The sequence below is a fragment of the Rhinopithecus bieti genome, unplaced genomic scaffold (assembly GCF_001698545.2).
Source record: "Rhinopithecus bieti isolate Rb0 unplaced genomic scaffold, ASM169854v2 scaffold_20153, whole genome shotgun sequence".
Taxonomy (NCBI): Eukaryota; Metazoa; Chordata; class Mammalia; order Primates; family Cercopithecidae; genus Rhinopithecus; species Rhinopithecus bieti.
The window spans coordinates 123,352-136,652 of NW_016809845.1; the positions used below are offsets into that span (position 1 = coordinate 123,352).

At 42.0% G+C, this 13,301-nt stretch overlaps 1 protein-coding gene across 2 annotated transcripts in view; it reads left to right on the forward strand.

Annotated features, from left to right (window-relative positions):
• The window catches only part of LOC108541203 (glutamate receptor ionotropic, delta-1), a 138,485-nt gene that overhangs the window by 52,232 nt on the left and 72,952 nt on the right, over positions 1–13,301 (forward strand). The window lies entirely within an intron of this gene.

Sequence of the window (13,301 nt, forward strand, 5' to 3'; positions counted from 1 at the left end):
TTGACAGGTTAGGTCATTTTCCCTATGCTCTTTAGTGGTCACATCATTCATTTATACTACCGTGAGATCCCTGTGAGACAATCTGCATTCTATCCTGGGTTCCCCCAAATTCCTGGCCTTTTTTTAAAAAAAAACTTTTATGCATTCAAGTTTACTTTTTGTGCTGGAAAGTTCTATGGGCTTTGACAATCTCCACTGATTTCCAGTATCTCTTCAATCACATAAGTGGGCTGTGTATGTAACTGAGACTCCTGGGCTTTCTTTTCTCCCCCAGTGATCTATTTGTTTTTCCCTGTGCACTATAATAGTTTTGTGCTTGTCACACTTATCTTTTTTATATTTTCCAGAACTTCCTTGAAGCCTTATTCTCTTATATATACTTGAAAATCAGCTTCTTATATTTCACATAAACAAAATCAAAATATACTTGGGGATAATTGGCACCTTTATGAGATGAGTTTTTCTATTCATGAACAGAGTATATCTATCTTTCCATTTAGTTTTTTTTCTTTAGTTACTTTTATATTGTTTTCAATAAAGGTCTTGCACATTTTATTAAATACATCACTATGTATCATAATATCTGTGTTGTTAATATGAATAGTGTATTTATTTCTGCTACATTTTCTATACACTATATTGCTATCCTATCAGAAAATTACTGCTTTCCTTCAGCACAGTGTCATCTTTGTCATAAATAAAGTATATACACATGTTTCTAGAATTACTATTTCCCTTTGGTCTATCTATGTTTGTAAAATACCAAACTATTTTAATTTCTTTAACTTCCTAGTAAATCTATGTAACTGTTATATCCATGTCTCCAACCTAGTTTGTCTCCAAGAGAATTTTGGTTACTCTTGGATCTTTTCATTTCCATGTATGTTTTTGGATCAGTGTTTTAAGTTTTACCTGAAATTACTGTAGATAGTTTCATTATATTGAATTTACAAATTGACTTGGAAATAAATTACATCATTATAATACTGAGTTTTCTGACCCATGTAAATGGTGTAAATGGTAGTCTCACTGTTTATTGAAGCATTCTTTTCTCAATTTAATTTATCTCATGTTTTACCATTAAGATATAGACACCTTTTGTTAGATTTATTACAAGGTACTTGACATTTTCATGGTATCTTATAAATTTTAATTTATGTTTTACATTTATATAGCTGGTATATGGAAAAACAATTGATTTTGTGTATTGATTTTAAATCCAGTTACTTTTCTGAATAGGCTTATTAATTTTAATAACTATAAATTCTCTTGGAATTTCTGTGTACACAATCATATCATTTGCAAAAATCGTGATCTTGTTACAATCTTTAGCATTTTATCCCCCTTTTGATGAAAAAATAATACCTCCAGTACAATGTTGAATAAAAGCTATCATGGGTGCTATACACTGAATTATATCTCTCCCCCAAACTCATTTGATGAAGCCCTAACCCCTAGTGTGGTAAATATCTGGAGACAGAGTCTTTAGGAAGTAATTGAAATTAAATGAGGTCATATGGGTGTAGCCCTAATGCAAAATGACTGTGGCCTTGTAAGAAGCGAAACAGACATTTCTCTCATGTGGAATACAGTGAAGATATGGCAGTCTGCAAGCCTAAAGTGAAGCTTCACCAGAAGCCTACTAGGCTAGCACCCTGATCGTTGACTTCCAGCCTCCAGAACTGTGAGAAAATAAATTGCAGTTATTTAAGCCACCCAGTCTATGATATTGTATTATGGCAGCCCAAGCTAAATAGTATGACGGAGTTACACATTTTATTTCTTCTCTCAAAGGAAAAGCTTTTAATATTTTGCCATTTAGGATGATGTTTGGTATGTTTTACAGATATCCGTTACTAAGTTAAGAAATTATTTCATTTCTATGAAGCTAAGAGGGTCTTTTCCCTTAAGATGAATATTACATTTTATTAAATGCTTTTTCTATATCTGTGAAGATGATTATAGTTTTTTCTACTTTGATATATGAATATAACAAATTACATAGATAGTTCTAATTTTAAACCAACTTTGCATTTCTGAAAGAAGCTCAGGTTGCAAGTGCTATATTAATTTTCTTAATATTTTGTTTAGGGTTTTTATCTCTATATTTCCAAGCAAGTTTGGCTGGAAATTTTTCATTCTCTTGTCATCTTTATCATATTTTGTTATGAAAATTGTGCTAGTGGTGGCCGGGCGCGGTGGCTCAAGCCTGTAATCCCAGCACTTTGGGAGGCCGAGATGGGCGGATCACGAGGTCAGGAGATTGAGACCATCCTGGCTAACACGGTGAAACCCCGTCTCTACTAAAAAATGCAAAAAATCAGCCGGGCGTGGTGGCGAGCGCCTGTAGTCCCAGTCACTTAGGAGGCTGAGGCAGGAGAATGGCGTAAACCCGGGAGGCGGAGCTTGCGGTGGGCTGAGATTCGGCCACTGCACTCCAGCCCGGCGGACAGAGTGAGACTCCATCTCAAAAAAAAAAAAAAAGAAAAAGAAAATTGTACTAGTGGCATACGTTGTTTTAGGGGCGTGTATACTTGTCAAGTTAGTCTAAGCTATTTCGTGGTAACAATTAAATGCTAAAATATCTTAACACAATTAATTCTGGCTTGCATCATAGTCCATTGTCATTTAGGTCACCCCCTTGGCATAAAAATGACTAAGAGATCCAGAATCTGTACATATTGTGAGGCTCCCGTATTAAATGGATAGTTTCTGAAGTTCCCCCGTAAGGGAAAATAACACTTTATGGCCTGTTCTGGAATTTTATACATAATTTTGCCCATATTTTATTAATTTGCATCTAGTCACATGGCTCTAACTGCCAGAAAGGTTGTGGAATTTGGTGTTCCTTTGTGCCCAGCAAGAGGAAATAGATGAACAGTTAGACATTCTTCATCACAGGGAAAACTTTCATTGTCTATTATCTGTAAGAGTGTGTTGAAGACTGGAAATATTTCATTCCTAAATATTTGGTAGAACACTACAGTGAAGCTATCTGGGCCAAAAGTTTTCAATGTAGAAAGGTTTCAAAATATGGATTTAGTTTTTCTTAATAGTTATAGGACTATTTAAGTTTCCTATTTTTTTCTCAGGTCAGATTTTATCAGAGTTCTTCAACGCAGTTCATGGCCAGTGAGCGTGAAAAGCTAAAGTTACAAGGATTTCATGACAATTTTCTTTACAACTGCTGCTTTTAATGAGGAAAGGAGAAAAACAGTTTGCTTCAAAGTTGACTTCATGACCACTGTATGTTCCACAGTGCCACGTTTCAGTTCACCAGTCCTCAAGGCACTGCCCATGTCCCATGCCAAACCTAAGAGCTCTAAAACAGTATTGTGAAGATTCTTTTCTATTTTCTTTTTCAGAGCACTATTTTAAAAATTTCCACTCTTAAGGCCTAGAGATCTCTTCAATTGTTTTGGCATATTGTCGTTGAGAGAGACATGGAGTTCTCCCTATTCGCTTTGACACTTACACATTCCTCAAACCTCCTGTAAGAGATGGTCGTCTTGATTTTTGTCCGGTGAAATTTTGTTTTTCTATTTTTTTCTTTGCATGCCTATAACAAACCTCTAGAACTTCCTAGAAAGTGAGATCTCTCTTGGTGAATAAGTTTCAGACAGAGATGGAAAGAAGCCCTCTTATGATTTCTGTGTGTCTGAGAGTGATAGTAAACTGCGTGTGAGGGCTACTAGCCCAGCCTGTCGCCATGGGAATTGGGTATCACTTAAGTACTGACTGAAAAACAGCAACAAAAGTAGAAATGTAGGATGTTCTTCACATCCTTGGAAAGTGAAAACTGGCCACAACTGAAAGGCTCCCTAGCCACGTGCCATCTTCCCTGGGGAGGGATGCCAGAAGGCGAATCTTCTTGCACATCTGAAGAGGATTCTCACAACAGGCACACTTGGGATTCCTTCCAAGCGGCTACATTCCAGGAGCTTGGCTGCACATCAGACACAGGGACTCAATCTGTCCAAGGCTGTGTTGCTGAGGCCATGCAGGCAGGCCTGTGGGAGGCCTTGGCCTCCACTGGGGAAGGGTGCCTGAGGCCTCCATCTCCTCTCTATACCTTAGTTGGAAATTGCAGCTGTTAGTTTATTTTCCCACCTGCCAAAGATGTTTGTCTGTGTTTATAAGGAGGTGGAGAGAGTGGCAAAGTGAGTTGGCAATTTTTTGTGATCTGCAAGCAGTGGTGTGCTGCTGGCTGCTGACGATTCACTGACATCACATTGCTAGGGTAAAGTTGTCTATGGTGGAAGTAATGACATCACAGAAATCAGAGCTTTTTATTCATTTATGTATTTACCTATTTTTGGAGGGTCTGTTTTTGTACAGGCATATGGTCTATGAATAGGTCTATGATCTACTAATCATAGACCATAATTGCTGCACACACTGCACTAGACTCTGTAGTAAGTGCCTTACAAACAAATCTCATATCATCTTCCCAACTCTCTGGAATTACATTTTTTCTATTTCATTGAAGGAAACAGAGGATCTAGGAAATGAAGAGACTTTTCATATTATATGACAACTATTGGAAGATCTGGTCTTGGGACTCATCCCTTTTCCCTCCATCTGCAAGGCCTTCCCTGGGACCCTTGTCCCTTGCTGCAGAGAAGCCAGCTGGTTCTGAGAAGGCACGTCTGTCTTTCTTGTTCTTATTATCCAGGGTCTGTTGCTCTCTGCTGCTTGCCCCACCCAGTGAACACTCCAAGACATGAAGGGTGAGACAGGTGCTCTCCCAGTGTTTGCTGGTGCATATGCTATGCCGGGGAAGAAACTGAGTGTACAGGTTGGGTAAAGTGCCTGAGGTACCCCAACATTGGTTCAACTCTGGTTGAGCATCCACTCGGCACAGACGCCGTATACTGTGGGGACAGCAGGCCGTATACTGTGGTCCTTGCAAAAAACCCTCCATCAGGCAGCTTGCTGTTTAATATTGGAAGTGAGAGAGATGCGGAAATGCCAGCAGAACAACCCAGAGTGATCTGTCAGGTGCGTGGGCTGAAGGCAGTGTGGAGGGAATAATTACCCTCAGCTGCGGTGGCAGAAAGGGGCTGGGCTGTGAAGAAGGTGCAAGATTTAGAAAGTGACGGTGCATGGAGCATTCCAGGTAAAGAGGCAGTGCATGTGGGGTAAACCCAGGTGGGGACCCTTAGTGAACTCTGGGGAAGCCTCGGGTCGTGGGAAAGATGAGAAGACACAGAGACTGTCAGACAAAGTCTGAGTTCCAGCCTTGAGAATTAATAAACTTTGAGAAACTGAAGTTTTCCAAACCTATTTCTTTTCTTTGTTCTTTTTCTAGAAACAAATGAAAAATACTAATATCTGCTTCATGGGTGTTGTTTGAATTAGAAAAAAATAGATAATATATTTTAAAATGTTGGTGCAATGTTGGACATGGAAGAGGTGCCAGAGAGCCCGATTCAGAGCTCCTTTTCCCGAGTTTAGATTAGGTGGAGAACAGGGCTCATGGGGGGAGCCAACTTGAACATGAGATTGGGTCCCATCATGGAGGGCCTGCAAAATGAGATCAGGGATTTCTTTCTTTTTTAATTTTTACTTTTATAGATGGAGGGAGTGCAAGTACAGTTTTGATGCATGGATATATTGCATGGTGACAAAGTCTGGGTTTTTAGTGTAATCATCACCCAAATACAGTACATAGTACCCATAAGGTAATTTCTCCTCCCTCACCCCCTTACCACCCTTCTGAGTCTCCAGTGTCTGTTATTCTACTGTCTGTGCCCATGTGTACACATTATTTTGCTGTCACTTGTAAGTGAGAGCATGTAGTATTTGGCTTTCTTTTTCTGAGTTATTTCACTTAGGATGATGACCTTCAGTTCCATCCACATTGCTGCAACAGTGATTTTATTATTTTTTATGGCTGAGTAGTAGTCCATGGTATATGTGTACACATTTTCTTTATCTAGTCAAAGATAACGCCCATGTTGATGGGCATTTAGATTGGTTCCATATCTTTGCTATTGTGAGTAGTACTGTGATAAACATGAGTGTACATATCCTTTTGATATAATAACATCTTTTCCTTTGGTAGACGCCCAGTAGTGGGATTGCTTGATCAAATGGTAATCTTATTTTTAGTTCTTTGAGAAATCTCCATTCTGTTTTCCGTAGGGGTTGTGCTAATTTACATCCCACCAACGATGTATAAGCGTTCCCTTTTCTCTGCATCCTCAATAGCATCTGCTATTTTTTAGGTCAGGGATTTCTGTGCTGAATGGCAGATGGATGAGTTTCCATCAGGAGTTGGCCATGATCGTGTAGCACTTTGGGAAGATGAGCTGCGTGAATAGCCTGGAGAAGGAACATGTGGACTCCTGGCTAGGGAAGGAGTTGGAGTGTGGTCTCCAGGGACAGCCGGAGTGGAGGAAGTGCCAGTGGAAGGAAATGCAGCAGAGGGTTACTGGTGGAGCTGGACACTGGTGGGAGGTGGCCTGGAAAGAGGAAGAAGGCAAAGGGTGTTAAGCTGGGCTCTTCTGGATCTGTTTGCAGCCGCAATCTGCAGTCTCCTGCCACTGCACACACACTTATTCTGTACTCATGTTTACCCTTCAGTATTTTGCGGGAGCTCCAGGGCTTGCTTGGAATGGCTGGAGGAAGTCTTGGGCATCTAAAGCAGAAGCAGGTTGTTAGTACAGGCCTGACGTGGAACTGTGCTGCATGCATACGAGCCTGAGATGCCCCGCCCAGGGCCTCAGGACTCTTTCCATGACCCCCTAAATTCACTGGCCACCACCTCTGCCTAGGCCCATCATGGTCACTGCCTGCATAATTCTGTCATGCTGCATCTTGCAGGGGGGTGGGGCAGGGCAGGCACTAGAGTGTGTTAATGTCCCCCCACTGACTGTTACAGATGGTTTGTCATGGGTCCTGATGTTGGTTTTTAAATACTTTCTGCCTTGATTTTATCACTAGCTTCTTGTAGCTTCTTTTCAGCTAGCAGGGTGGTATTTTCTCTGGAAACATTCTTGCCTCAATCACATCCATCCTCCTGCCAGTAAGACATTTTGTCTAACAGACCAGGGTTCCCTACCCCCATATCCTACATTCTGCATCCTTGTTCCTTCTGCCTGGAAGCCCCAGTCCTCTGCTCCTCCAGGGCATTGATATCTGTATCTGTCCTGCAAGTGTCAATTCAATTGTTCCCTCCTCCAACAGGCCTCCCCAGATCCACTTAGGTTGAGTTGAGGAACAGCTGGAAATGCGCACCTGTTGGTTGGGGAATAGTCGGGGCTGATAAAGTCAGAGCCTTCAAAGTCCGCTGCGAAAATATTCACTCTTCATTGTGGGAGTTAGTTTATTCCCATTGGATATACTGCAGACTGAGAAACCAGGAGGGCTCAGACAAAGACTTTTAAGGTATGGCACATTTAAGTTATGGCAGAGGAAGATGAGAGAGATCTGTGGTTTGGGAGCTTGATCAGAGCCTGGGAGCTGAGATGCTGTGCTGTTCCAAGGAGTAAGTATTTCAAGGATGTATCTGTCTGGGGTTGATAAGCAGAATTCCCTGGAGGCTTCTGAAACTCTGCCTCCCATCACCACTGAGAATTACTGCCATGGTAGTTATGGCAGAAGAATGTTCTATCCCTAGATGTGATGGGGCATGTGAAGCTAGAAAGAGTACTGGATTAAATGACAAATTAAATCATCAGCGTTGTTTGAGAGCCTGTTTTATGTCAGGTGTAGATTACCTATAATGATGCACGTTAAGCAGCAGTGTGGGACTTGGCTGAGTTTAGTTCCCTCTCCTTTATCCATTGAGAGAAAAATTTAGTTGCATGCTCAGGGTGTAATTTAAATTTCAAGGAGTACAAACCAAAGTTGCAGAAGTGAGGGCATATTATTATCGAGAACTTTAATGGTGAGAGGAAGAGGAGAGAAGAGGCTTGTAGAGGCGGTGGTGGCAGAGCTGAGGGAGGTGTCCAGGGAGATCTGGATGTTAAAGTAATTATTTTAGGATGAGGTGGACCTTATCATATCTTTAGACTGAGGGTAGCCAGAGGCAAAGTAAAGAAGGGCTGATGGATGGGGCAAAGTCTCTAAGGAGACTAGAGAAAATGAAAAAAAAGGATGAGTTTGTGTCCTTTGTAGGGACATGGCTGCAGCTGGAAACCATCATTCTCAGCAAACTATCACAAGAACAGAAAACCAAACACCGCATGTTCTCACTCATAGGTGGGAACTGAACGATGAGATCACTTGGACTTGGGAAGGGGAACATCACACTCCGGGGCCTATCATGGGGAGGGGGCAAAGGGGAGGGATTGCATTGGGAGTTATACCTGATGTAAATGACGAGTTGATGGGTGCTGACGAGTTGATGGGTGCAGCACACCAACATGGCACAAGTATACATGTGTAACAAACCTGCACGTTTGCACATGTACCCTAGAACTTAAAGTATAATAATAAAAAATAAAATAAAATAAAATAATAAAATGAAAAAAGAAAATGATGTTGAGACTCAAGTAGAGAAGAGAACCAGGAGATACAGTGCAGAGACCACATGAGGCAATGGGACCTCTCCACGGGCCACCAATTGCAGCAGCCAAGTTTTAGACCTCATCTTTGGGTATTGGACCTTGGGGAGTCCACTCTTCCCAGTTAACAATTTCTGCTCTTAGGGCTTGAGAAAGGGCTGAAGAGAACCACAGCCCAGAGCTATAATTATCTTTGAATGTGTCTATGAAAGAAGCCAGTGGATGAGAGATTAGCAAATTATGTCCAGCCTTTGATCTTTTCCTTCAGGATATCAACAACAAGAAAAAATCACTCCTCTGCTGAAGCATCCCAGTTGAGGTTTTCTCCTGGGGCGCCTTGTCCAGCAGGGAGGTGATCATTTCCCTTTCTTCCTAGCAGAACCCTGACCTTCCTGCTCAACTGAGTCCTTAATTGAAATGCTTCTTAGGGAGCCAGGAAGCCCACCCCACATCTTGCCTTAGCTTTGGCCAACTTAGAGTCTGAGGGTTGTGGGGGGCAGAGTGCTGGTGGTGAAGAAATGGGATTCCTGCCTTTTGAGTGTCAAGTAACTAAGAATGAGATACAGCATCCTGCCTGTACATGTGCCAGTTAAATCCCTTCTGTAGACACAGGTGCTTTCTGGGGAGTTTCTGGCACCATGTCTGTCTCTAGTGTCTCAAGATACACTCTATGAACTCACTTCCCTTTAATCTCACCAGGCTACAAAATGGAACATGTCCTTCTTTACCTCCCCCTATTGTGCATGCTCTTCTCACTTCCATGAATGTGCTTAGAGGTTATTTTCCTTCAACACTCCTCTTTTCACTCACAGCTCATCCCATAAACACTACTTTGTAGGGGAGACTCCAGTCAAACCTACGACTCCATTCTCTCCAGGGAAGGTCCCATCTAACTACGATTCCAGAAAAGTATTGAGAGTACAACCTTGGTGGGCTGAAAATCATGTAGGCTTGGGTATTCACCTGATGTAGGTTTTTGTCTTCTCAGCTTTGTTTCCCCCTGGCTTTTGGATAGAAATATCAATCCCTTCTTCACAAAGCTGTTGAAAAGGTTAATAGAGACAACTATGTGAATGTATCTAGCACGTGATAGGTGCTCCATTGAAGTGAGTTACTGTTTCTCTTTCCTTTCTTCTCAATTCCCAGTATTGATGCATCCAGGAACTAAGTGAGCTCCGATCCCTCCTCCCCCTCAACTGAATCACAAGGATGCCTCATGCCTGTCCTTTTTCCCACTGCTTGCTGACCACTGTGTGCCAGACATGCTGGCTGGGTGGGCATTCTTGGCCTGCCAACAGCCCTCACACCCACACCCTGGTCTTAATTAAAACTTACCTACCCACATCCCACTTTATCTCTTACCCTGTTGAACACTTTGGCCCTTGAGATTTTGTTTTAGAAATAGATTCCAGGCTTAGCACTAAGGAGGCTCTGGCTGTTTTGGGGGTCAGTTTGCCCCATTTTGAGTTTATCAGAGGAGATCTGTCACACATTGCCAAATCATCAAGACAGCTTAGAATCTTCAGTCCAAATACAGGGTCCAACAAATTAATTTCTCAGCTCATCTGCAAATAGCAGCCACTGTAGGGTCAGGTTTTCTCCTAAGGCCTTATTTATTTTATTACTACCCCAAACATAAAAATGATGGTTCTGATAGCTCTGCCTGCCATTAACTAATAGCAAACCCGGTAACTGATTGTGCTTGAATCTGGTAAGCAAGTGAAATTAATTGTCCTTGCAGAGACTGGTCCCTGCGGACTTGGAGGAGAACAGAAGTGCTGACATGCAAAGAACCAAGCATATGAAAATATGGAGCTTTATCAATCAAGTCAGACCTCCAGGATATAATGGGTGCTTCCAAGGTGCTCAGTGCTGTGCCTCATACCTTTCTGCAACTTGGAAGTCCATGGCTTCCCAGCTTCCCTTGCTGTTCTAGGGCTAGGAGAGGCTCTTTGGAAGCTGCATCTCCATTGTGGTGTGTTTGACTGTGAAGCTTTCTTGCTTTCGTAGTTGGGATTCCTATGAGCAGAACCTGAGCTGAGGACTCTAGCACAAATGTTTTCTTGGGTGGAGGGGAACCTCAAGAGAAGCAGAATGAGGGAAATAGGGTGAGGCAGGGAAAAGGTGCTAAGCAAGAATATGGTGTCAGGTGGAAACTAGCTCCAGCCTGATCCCACAAGAACTCTGGATTGCAAGTGGCCCCACAGATTTGATCCTACCCTGAAGCAAAGAGGCTGCCTTTGACATTCCCATGTCAGTCAGTTGTTGGCTGTGGGCTGCGGAAGAGATAAGAGGGGGGTCATCTCCAGGGGAGGCAGCTCCCCTCCGTGGAGGGCGGTGTTCTTGCCCCATTAGCTGCCAGGACTCACAGGAGGAACAGGCCTAACCTTCCAAAAATGATTCAAGGTGAGACGCTAACAGTATCCACTACAGGTCTGGCTGACCTCCCTTCCATGAACAGAAACTCAAGCTATATCTATGTTCTTTGCTGCCATGAAAATCTCCTTGCTGGAGGTGATCCCTGTGGCATTGCACAGCCTTTTTAGTGAAAACCACTTGGTCACACAGACAGGACAGGAAGCAGAATTTGCCAAAAGCCTTGGGGATTCTGACCCCAGGGCCTGACTGAATCTTCAGTTTCCAATTACAGCTTCACATGCAGGTCCCAGCCCTCACAAGATATATGGAACACCCAAAGCAACATGGACACTGCCCCTGCCCTGTGACTTTGCGTTATCTGTCAAAAAGCAAACCTGTCCTTCTCATGAACACCTGAAGCTGATGCCTCCAATTTAGTCTATATGGTTTGATGTCACACCAGGCTGCATGGCATTTTTATACCAGGGGCCCTGCTGGACATTGAAAGAACATTATTCTTCTCTCTGAAGTTTGAATGTCAAACTCATTGTGTTTATGGTCTCCCTCTGTTTGAGAGAGATAAAGATGGGAAGAAAGGTACGAGCTCATTTTCCACCACACGAGAACACATTTTAAGTAGCTTGCTTTGTCATTTTCTCAGATACCTCCCTTAAGGAACTTGAGGCATAGTCTGAAGGACTGAATCAAAGAATTCCCCAAGTAATACACATAAGATGTCTGTCATTCCTGAAAGCAGCCTTTCTCACCAGGAGTTATCCTGGATCCCTGTGGTAGGTTCAAGTTCCTCCTGCATTATTTTGCCCCAGGCTGAGATCTTCATTGTCCCTTAGCCTAGGAGGATCTGGAATAGGTGGTGGGTGGAGGGAAAAGAAAGGAGAGGAGAAGAGCACTGACATTCTAGACTTATCATGCAGAGTTTATTGCTAGTCCTAAGGTGCTTCATCAATCCCTTCTAGCCGCATAGCTCACGGGTGTGCAGCCCCAGAGTAGACAGCATTGCTAGGTATCGCCTAGACCCTCCAAGAGTATGAATAATTTCTTAAAACTTTCCCTGGGAATAGGTTTCTTTTCTTCTGGGCAATTTTCCTAAGAGGAAATGACACAAACCAGCAGCATTGAACCTGATGGACGGTCTCTTATCTTCTTCAAAACACCTGTAAAGCTATTGATAGTGCATTGAATATGAACCCAGAAATGAGCCCTAAAAAAATAATTTCCAATAAACTCCAATGGAATATATGAGCAGTTTAAGCAGAACGATACTCTAAATTTCTGAGCTTCATGCCCAGAGTTTGTCCTACATATGTCTCCTCCTGGGATAAAGGACTAGTAAGTCTTTGGTTGTAATTTGCATTAATAATGATTGAGCTTCTCATTAGCATACACTGGGCATGTCAGTGTCAGGTAATCCATTTGACTGCTATGGATGGATTTATGCTGCACACCAAAAAAAAAAAAAAAAAAACTGCAATTTTCACTCTTCTCTTGTACTAAGTTATGTGGCAGAAGAAACAGGTGATATGGTGCCGCAAAATATTAACTCTGTGTTCTTGAATAACCCTTAACCTCTCAGAGCCTCCAGATCCTCATCTTTCAAATGAGCATAGTTAATTGCAGTTGACTTCATAGGATAGTCATCTTGATCAATCAGTGTAATCTATGTGATGATTCCTGGAATATTCTAAAATGTCACAAAAGATATAATGTAAGCTTTTATAATCCATTAATCTCTGAAAGAAGACTTTTATAATTTGTCTGTCTTGAACTTTGAGATATATACAGTGGGGTATGCTGAAGCTGTTCTTATTCATTGGATTTCTTCTTAACACACATTTCTTGGGCACCTGTTCTGTGAGGGGCTTTCTATGGGACATCTAGAACCACGTAGAGAAATACGCAGGCTTTGGCCCTAGGTGAACACAGAGGGAGAACAGATGAGCCCACAGCTTTGTAACTCTTGGACAGGTCACAGCACACAAGCCAAAGAAGAAGCCCAGAGAGAAAAGCAATCTTACCCATCCTGTTGGAAAAAGGGATAGAAGGAAACACAAAGGACATTGCATCTGAACTGGTCACATCTAAACCTACTATGTCCAGTAGAGAAAGGTGGAAAAAGTGAAAGTTGAGCAAACTAATTTTAACCTAAGGTTAAAAAATGGATCTATTAATTAAGAAGAGTGATCTGAGAGGAATTTGTTCAAGTCCAGATCATCTCAAGAAAGTGAATACTGCAATAAATAAAGTCACAGGAATTTTTTTGTTTTCCAGTGCAGATAAAAGTTATGTTTGTATTATACTGTAGTCTATTAAGTATTCAATAGCATTATGTCTAAAAATATGTATACTTTAATTTTAAGGTACCTTAAATTTTAAAGTACTAACCCCCATCTGAGCCTTCAGTGAGTTGTA